At 31.5% G+C, this 10,000-nt stretch overlaps 1 protein-coding gene across 3 annotated transcripts in view; it reads right to left on the bottom strand.

The window, feature by feature from the left end:
- LOC124428794 (protein gustavus) overlaps positions 1-10,000 on the bottom strand; it is a 101,504-nt gene that overhangs the window by 40,442 nt on the left and 51,062 nt on the right. The gene's annotated exons all lie outside the window — the stretch shown is intronic.

Raw genomic sequence — 10,000 nt, 5'->3', positions numbered from 1 at the left:
TATTAACGTTGACATTCTTGACAATAAGAATTCACATCGACGCGTTCGATTCGTTTTTCGAATTGATAGAAAAAAATTGTTCGATTGTAATATCTCAAATTGAAATGATTCTATCGTTTGGAATAAACATCGTGAAAGTTTATTATTGAAATATATCATAGTTCGTTCGATCTCATATACATGACGTAAATTTTTTTCTATTTCTCTTTTTTCTTTTGTACGTTCCGTTCGTTCGTTCGTTCGTTCGTTCGTTCGTTTTTTTACTCATCGAAAGATACGAATTAGATATTCATTGTTGCACAATAGTAAAGTTATTAGAAAATGTTACTTTTTTTCTTTCTGTCTCTTTTCTTTTTTTCTTTTGCCTTTTATTTTTCTTTTTTTTTTTGTTTTCGGCTTGCTTGTTTGTTTGTTTGTTTTTTTTTTTGTTTTTTTTTTTTTTTCTTCAAAAACATTGCACCAAGAGTACTTTCACTCCTTCTTTCTTTCCTTCTTTTTCCTTTTTTTTTCCCGTCTTCTTTATCTCTTTTTTTTTTCTTTTTTCTTTTTTTCCTCTTTTCTTTCCTGTTCTCCTCTCTTTTTCTAACAATTTGTAAGAGAAGAGAATTCAAGCGGGAACCGCGGAATTTCGAGGCGAGTGCAAACTCCCGGAACGAAGAACTCTCGTCTCGAAGTAGTAAGAGTCGAAAGAGAAAGAGAAAGAAGAAAGAGAAAGAAAGAGAAGGAAGAACGGAAGAAGGAGGTGGAATAAAAGGAGGATAAAGAAGGAGGATAAAGAAAGAGGAAGGTCAACGTTGAAGCGTGTTGCTAAGTCGAGCAAGAGTATTGTATGCAGATCCATATTTTGCTGTGTAATTAGAAATATATGAATCAGTTTTACCAATGGAATCATTTCGAATGATTTATCATTGTACATTTTTCTTTTCATGTATACATATATATGTATTTTTTTCTTTTTTTTAACAACAAGAAAAAAACACACACACATGTATATATATATACACTCAAAAAAAAAAGAAAGATAAAAGTTATGAAATTTACTAAGAATAAAATTCTATCCTTCATTCAAAAATGTGAGATCAACTGGTAAGATAAGGATCAAGGGGACGGGGGGTACCGTTAGAAGATCCGATCGAATTCGTTTCGAAAATATACACCTACCTACCTACCTATCTACCTATCTACCTACCAACCAACTTTTCATTCTCCTCTTTTACCTCCTCCATCTTCCTCTCTTTTTTTTCTACCTGTTGTTATTGTCGAAAAAATAAGTACCGTTTTCTTTTAAAAGGAGGAAAATGCTTGATTATCAAACTACACATACAGGCTGCATCGATTCTTCGGAGGAAAAGGAAGAAGGACACGCAAGGAATGACGAGTCTTTGTGCTCGAATCCAGTCCTCCTCTCTTTCTCGAAAGAGAGAGAGAGAGAGAGAGTATATGTGTGTGAGTGTGTATATATATATATATATATATATATATATATATATATATATATATATATATTGCTGCTTGAGGAAGTAAGAGGAAAGAGGATGGAGAGAAGGAAGGCAAGTTCTTAAACAAGATAGATAGAGAGAGAGAAAGAGAGAGTGAGAGAGAGAGAGAGAGGAGGTGGTGGAGTAGGAGGAGGAGGAAGAGGAGGATGCTGGGGATGTGAAGTGAATGTCAGCTCGAAGGTCGGCTTTTGTCAGAAGCAATGAGAATGAGAGAGATAGATAGAAGTACTGAGAAAAAGAGAAAGAGAGAGAGAGAGAGAGAAATTCTCAGCACGAATGGCTTCTCAGAGATTATCTCTCTTTCTTTTTCTATCCCTTTCTCTCTCTCTCTCTCTCTCTCTCTTTCTTTTTCTCTCTCTTTTCTTTTCTTGTTGGATATATACTAGCCACCTAGATCCATTTATACGTTCAACATTGTAGCCTGCCTTCGATAGATAATGTAACAACGAGGAGGATGACGAGGACAATGACCAGAGGAGAGTCTGATCATTCGAACCAAAACGTACGGAGGGTCTTGACAAACAGCGAATGACAGAGAATGAGTGAATGTGTGAGTGAGAGAGAGAGAGAGAGAGATGATGAGAGTCGAGAGGAGACCATTCCTAATATGGTACAAATTGTCGACGATTAAACAAGACGATGAGAGCTCCGAAAAAATTCCATCGACTATCTTGCAACCTTTTTTTCTTTTTTCTTTTTTCCCTTGGTTTTTTTTTTTTTTTTTTTTTTTTTTTTTTTTTTTTTTTTTTTTTAATTCCTCTTTATATATACTAGAAGATATTACAAATGAGATCTATCGTTTGGAAATATTCAAAAGGAGGGACAGATACGGAGAGAAATAGAGAGAGAGAGAGAAAGAGAGAGAGAGAGAAAGAGAGAGAGAGAGAGAGAAAAATTTGTAAGTTATTTCATCAGAAAGATTTATAGAAATTTTTCTATTCAAGAGATAAAAAGTAAAAGGAGACAGAGAAGAGAAATAAGAGGTGTAGGAGAAGGAGGAGGAGGAGGAGGAGGAGGAAAAAGAGAAAGGAATTTGTTCCTTTTCTGAGAATATTGAAAGTGACCAAAAAAGTAAAGTTGAAATCGACAATGAAAATTTCAATAATCGAACACATAACGACAAATTACAATTCACAGAGCGAGAGCGAGAGAGAGAGAGAGAGAGAGAGAGAGTCCATTGTTGAATTAGTATTTATGAAACACGTTATTAATGTTGCCTCGAGCAACGTCACGACACAGGAGCTTAAAGTATATACGAGTATATGTAGTTACTTTTATTGTCAAGAGAACGAAAGAGGGAATGAAATACTGCGATCAAGATTCGTTTCTGTTGGTGAACAGATAACACGCGTGTCGCGAGAGAGGGACAATGACCACAGCATCGTGGAGGAGGAAAAGAAAGAGGAGGAGGAGGAGGAGGAGGAAAACTCTCTCTTTCTCTCTTTCTTTCTCTCTCTCTCTCTCTCTCTCTTGCTCTCTAACAAAAGGTGTATGAGATAGAAAGAACAGATACACGAATTATATTTTAAAGACTAATAACGATCGTGAGAAACGTGATCGTGTAAATCAACTAATACAGATACGTATGTACATACGTATAGATACACATACATATGTATATACATATACATACGTGAATTGTTAAATTATAATGATAGAAAATATATTGAGAGAGAGAGAGAGAGAAAAAGAGAGAGAAAGATAATGATAAGATATTTTTAAAAATTATGTTTATTCTGATATAATATTATCAGATAATATAATTTTAAGGTTTTATTTTTGTTATATTCAAATCTATAAAAAAAAAAAAAAAAAAAAAAAAGAAAAGAGAAGAAACATGTATATATACATACATAAATACATATATACATGTGTGTGTGTGTGTGTGTGTGTGTTTGTATGTGTGTTAGAGAGGATTGGACTCGGGCTGTGGTCGTAACGATTCAAAAGCCCTATCTTCATTCGTACTTCGTTGAAAGGCTAACCGAAATGAACTCTTGACTTCGCTCGAGCAACGTAACGAGTTTTCAAAGGATCTCACTGTTTCTCTTCCTTGAAAACGGAAAATTTCTATTGGGGAGATGTAAAAGAAAAAGAAAAAAAGAAAAAAAAAAAGAAAGAGAAAAAAGGAAGAAGAAGAAAAAAAAAAGAAACAAAAAAGAAAGAACGAAAAAAAAAAAAAGGAGAAGAAGAAAAGAAGAAGGAAAATAGACATTCTCTTCATGAAAAAGTTACTCTCTCTCAATCTCTCTCTCCTTCTCTCTCCTCCACCCCCTGCCAATCCTAATCCTCCCTCGTCCACCCTCCAACCCACCAACCCCTCCCCCCCAACGAAAAAGCTAAAAAGCTCGTGATAGTAAATGAGTAAGAAAAAAAAAAAAAAAAGAAGAAAAAGAAATAAAAGAAGGAAAGAAAAAAGAAGAACAGAAAAAGAATAGAAAATAAAATGAAAATAAAATAAAATAAAACAATGTATTAAAAAGGTTTAAATGAAATAGTATAGGGTTGAGAATAAAAAGTTGAAATAGAAGTAGATATAGAAGTAGAAGAAGAGGAAAGAAGTAGAAGATGAGGGAAGAAGAAGATGAGAGGAGGAAGAAGAAGATGAGAGGAGGAAGAAGAAAAAGAGGCTGGAAAAGTCGAGGTGAACGTTCACTACAAATGACGTTTCACCGAAGGCGACGAAGCCTCTAATTTTAATAATTGGATATGGCCTTTCTCTCTCTCTCTCTCTCTCTCTCTCTCTCTTTCTTTCTCTTTCTCCCTTTCCTCTATCTCTTTTTTCACTCGTACGTACTAAAGGGTTATTCTTCTTCTTCTTCTTCTTCTTCTTCTTCTTCTTCTTATCCTTTTGAGAAACAAATTCTCCCAGGTATACAACCACAATATAATTTCTACCATCTGTCCTTCGTCCTTTATCTTAACATCCTTTATCATTCTTAAAACTCTTATATCCCATTTTTATATCCATTAATTAATAATACTTTTATAATTTATAATTATATATCAAAAATATACTAATATTATTGGGATTATTTTTCTTTTGACATATATTACGATTGATCATTATATTATTATTTATCACCTTAAGACATTTGATTTCTATCAAATAAATATCTTTCTAATGTACAGATCTTTTATAATGATAATTTCATTAGATCGATTTATATATACATATATATATATATATATATATATATATATATATATATATTATATATATATATATATATATATATATATATATTATATATAAGAAATTATAGGAATTATTCAAAAGAATAAGTCTTGTTCAAAAAATTTGAGAGAGAAAGAGAGAGAAAGAGAGAAAGGAAAAGAAAGAAAGAGAAAGAGAGAGAGAGAGAGAGAGAGAAAGAGAGAGAGTTGTATATAAATATGTATCTATGTATGTATGTATATACACGATCAAAAGATACAAAATATTTCTGAGGCTAGCTTCTCTGTTAGGATATCGCAGGTAGGGTAGACCATAACCCAAAGGGAGATTCTTTCTTTCAGGTATACAAGGATACGTTGCCCTTAAGAAAAAGTTTTAACGACGGTCGACTTCCGTTCAATGACTCACGCAAGCTTGGGAATATATATCTGATCGTACAGGTATATATATATATATATATATATATATATATATATATATATATTTATATATATATATAAATATATATACCTGTACGATCAGATATATTTCTTGTATTTTTTCATTAAACTAAAGAATTTGTTATATAGAATTTTATAAGATTAATGAAAAATTCATTAAACGAAGACAAAAATTTTCAGGCGATATTAAAGATCTATTATAAATTTTTTTTCGACCATTTTTTCCCTTTCTTTTTCATTAGTTTTTTTTCTCTCCTTCTTCTTCTTCTTCTTCTTCTTTAAGGTTCATAGTCAAACTGGTAGTTTTACATTTCGAAAAAAGAAACTGAGACGAAAAAAAGAAGAAAAAAGAAAAAAGAAATAACATTAATATTAAGAAGATTTCGAAAATGAACGATTGACATTTGCAATTCGTTTATGAACTTTTAGAGATTCGTTTTCAATTTTTCCTTCTTTTTTGAAGAAAGTAAAGAATATTTTTCCGAGGGAAATTTTATCTTAACGAAAAATATAAGATAAAAAGTAGAAGAGAAAAGGAAAGAAAAGAAAAGAAAAATGTTTGGGAAAAGAAGAAGAAGGAGAAGAAGAAGAAGAAGAGGAGGAGGAGGAGGAGAACAAAAAAATGAGAAAATAGAAAAGATAATAATGGAATATTGTCTCCCTTTTTGTATCGACTTTCCACGTGATTGTTATAATACTATCAACTATTAAGGTATAGATCGTACGGTATTGAAAAAAATGATAATGGATACCGACAGCTGATCTTCTTTCAAATCAAAACTGTTGATTCTGTTTAGTTCTATCAACCATCGTCGTCGGCTTAGAAAAGAAAGGTTGCTTGATAGCCTCCGAAAAATCGACCTGCTTTACGAAATCTTTTCTTCTTTTTCTTTTTCTATTTCCTTTAAAAAAATCTCTCTCTCTCTCTCTCTCTCTCTCTCTCTTTTATCAAGCTCCTTTCTAATTTTTTCATTATTCAACATTTTTCCCCAAATTTACTTTTTGATGGTCTCTTTGCCATTCATTTTATCGTTTTGTTTTTAACCAAAAAAAAAAAAAAAAAAAAAGAAGAAAAATAAATAAAAAGAAAAATAAAAATAAAAATAAAAGAAAAAAGAAAAGCTTCTCTCCTTCCTCTTCTTCTTCTTCTTGTTCTTTTTATTCCTCTTCTAGGTAGATGAAAGATCTTGTGTTTCAAAGGGGGTTGGACTCGTTAAAGAACTTTGACGATGACATTATAAGAAAAATTTTTGAAGAAAAGAGGAATAAAATTGAAAAAGAAAAAGAAAAAGAAAAAAAAAAATATATATATATATATAAAATAAATAAAAACAAGAACAAATGAATTAAAGTGAAAAAAGAAAAATGAATGAATAAATTAAATGAATGAATTGAACGAACGAACGAATGTATGAATGAACGAACGAATGAATGAACGAACGAATGAATGAAAAGAGAAAACATGAATGATGTTCGATTACGTATTCGACGATTGTTTTTCCCTTCGCATTTCCCTTTAACTTTTCCTTTCTTTTTTTTTTCCTTTTTTTTTTGCTCTCTTCAATTTAATAAAAAAGAATCACTTTAGTAGGTAAATTATAAAGAGAGAGAGAGAAAATGTAACCACCATCACGTGTCTCTCTCTCTCTCTCTCCCTCTCTTTCTTTCTCTTTATTTAATTCTCTCTTTCTCTCTTTCTCTTTCTCTTTCTTTAGGTCTGTTAGCTATAAAACCTTTTTATCTTTATCTTCGTCTTCGTCATCTCACTAAATCTTTTTTTTTCTTTCCTTTTTAAATAAATACAATTTGTTCTATATTATTTACTCGACATTAAACGTGATTTCTCATAACGCAAAATGATTCCAACTATTCTACGATTCCTTATATTCGATAAATTCGTGATATAATGAAATTTTGTCGTTCTAAACGAATTTCTTTTAATATTATTAAGACAACGTTAAAGACAACGATTTTAAATAGTTTAAAGAAAAAAGAAAAAAAAAAAAGAAGAAGAAGAAGAAGAAGAAGTTCCCCTGTCGATAGTGAGGAAACAAAAAGTCAATAGAATTTGAAAATTTAATCAACGTAATTTGACGTAAACGTTGAATAAAATAAATAAATAAATAAATAAATAAATAAATAAAAGGACGAAAAAACAATGAGTAGAATCGTTTCGATCATTTCGATTATACATTTAGAAAGAGTAGTATAATAAAAATAATTTCGATAATATATTTTATAACATGAAGGATAAGCAATTCTCAAATGATCTAATTCTACGTAATAAATGAATAAAGAAAAGGAGTTTTTCTTTAAAATGTATAATCAATTTAATTTATAACAATTAAATAAATTCAAATCGATGTATAATGAAAGAGAAAAGGGACAAAAAAGAAGGGAAAAAAAAAGAAAAGGGGGGGGGGGAAAAACAATCAACATACAGACGCACATATACAGAGTGCGAATAAAAAATTGTCAGACATTTTTAGTCATGGGAAAATAATTTATAAACGAAAGAAGAATATTTCCATCGATCTGTTATGGAATCTGGTTTGAATCCGATGGAAAGTTTTTTTTTTTTTTTTTGAAATTCGGTGTCTTTGACCTGGCCAGACGATGGACAGACGAAACGAAAGAGAGAAAGAGAGTCAGAGAGAGAGAGAGAGAAAACGAAAGAGAGAGAAAAAGAGAGAAAGAGAGAGAGAGAGAGAGAGAAAAAGAGAGAAAGAGAGAGAGAGAGAGAGAGAGAAAAAGAGAGAAAGAAAGAGAGAGAGAGAAATAAAGAAGCACTTTCTAGATGATTCGTGTCGTCGACAGGAAGCGCAGCTGGTCCCTCGATTGGCCAGCTGTTGATGGAAGGTTTAGGTATGTCGAGCGTCGATCCACAGCCGTGAGAAAAGGACGGGACTGGTCCGTCTCAACTACTAGCTTCATGAAGCCGAGCCCATCGTCGACAAGGAAGACCTTCAAGGACATAGTCTTCTTCCCCCTCCCTCTCACTCTCTTTCTCTTTCTCTTTTTCTTTCTCTTTCTCTTTCTCTTTCTCTTTCTCTCTCTCTCTCTCTCTGTCTGTCTGTCTTTCTCCTCTATCTTTCTTTCTCTTTCCTTTCATCAAAAATCTTATCCTTTTTTTCTTTTTTTCTTTTTTTCTTTTTCTTTTTTTTTTTTTTTTTCTTTATATCTCTATTACATTCGTATGTGAAATTTTATAATTAATAATGAACTTTTGCGAAATAATAATATTTTACGAGAGAAATCAAATCGACGATTATTAAAATAAAAATATTGATATTTAATATTAATTATAATGAAATCCGTATTTCTACCAGCTTGATAACTGCTTCTAATGTACGTATACACACACATATATATATATATATATATATGTATGTGTGTGAATTTTTTTTCTTTTTTTTTTTTTTTTTTTTGTTCCTTTTCTAAAACCTCTAACCGGGCGAGCTTAGAATTTGAAAGAAACGCGTTTCATTCGAAAGCCACGAGAGCCGGACGGACGTTATGAATAATTCCTATTGAGTAATGCTCGGCCCTCGATTGTGCAGTTTCTATTTCATATACATACCTCCTAACGCGCGAACATACACACGCACACATATATATATATATATATATATGTTTTTTTTTTTTTGTTAGGACCTTTTAACTTCCTCTTGGTAATAAACGAATATCATGGATTTAGAGAAGGAAAACTTTCACGTACGTAGTATCGCTACTTATATTTTTCGTCCCTTTTCTTTTTTTTTTCTTCTCCTTTTTCTTTTTTTTTTTTTTTTTTTTGTCTAATGTCCTTCTTTTTTCTCTCTCTTTTTAAATTATACATCAAACAAATCGTTTTGCAACTTTGCTACGATAAAAAATGATTGATTGATGGAAAGATAGATAAGAAGGTAAAAAGGAGGAGGAGGAGGAGGAGGAGGAGGAAGAAGAAGAGGAAGAAGAAGAAGAAGAAGAAGTCAAAGTAGAAGAAGAAGAAGAAGAAAAAAAAAGGGGATTCAAGGAGATTGGAGTTTCGTGGAACGCTGTTCTCTAACGCACGTGATTATCGCTGGTGTCCAGCACTTAGTTGTCTAACCCATTAGAGAGAGTTTACTTATGTAAATGCGACCTTAAAACGAGTGACGAGGGAAAAGTATCCACGATAAGACAAAAACAGAAACGACGAGAAACTAAGAGAGACGAAGAAAGGAAATAGGGAAAGAGAGAGAGAGAGAGAGAGAGAGAGAGAGAGAGAAAGACGGATGAAAAAAAGTAGAAAATTTTTCAATGAAAAATCCAAGGAGAGAAAAAGAAAATTAATACTCTTTTTACTTCTTTTCTTTTCTTTTTTTTCTTTTTTTTTTTTTTTTTACCAATTACCATACATAAAATTTAATTAGGTGATCTCCGGAAAATAAAAAAAAGAGAGAAGGATAAAGTTATAATAATTACATTCGATCAAAATTAAAACTGTCCTACGGAATGTCTCTCGATCAAACGAAGATAGAAAGAGAAAGAGAGACGAGAAGGATGAAAAAATAATTAAAAAAGAAAAAATAAAAGACAAATTAATACTTTCTTATCAATTATTAATGCCTGAAATTTCGTTGAGTAGTCTTAAAGAAAAAAAAAAAAGGCAAAAAAAGAAAAGAAGAAGAAGAAGAAGAAGAAGAAGAAACGGAAAAAACAGAAAAAAGTGGGGGGGGGGGGAAAAAAAAGAAGTAGTCTAATAATTTCTACTTAATTAAGATTATATGTAATAATATTCATGAACGATGAGAAAGAGACAGAGAGAGAGAGAGAGAGATCTTACACCTGTCTATCGATTATCTATGCAGCAAATACAAATGCAAACTCGTTCGAAGGTTTACTTATGTAAATGCATCCTT

Source organism: Vespa crabro, chromosome 13, assembly GCF_910589235.1.
Source record: "Vespa crabro chromosome 13, iyVesCrab1.2, whole genome shotgun sequence".
NCBI lineage: Eukaryota > Metazoa > Arthropoda > Insecta > Hymenoptera > Vespidae > Vespa > Vespa crabro.
This window is presented reverse-complemented; position numbering and strand designations above follow the sequence as displayed.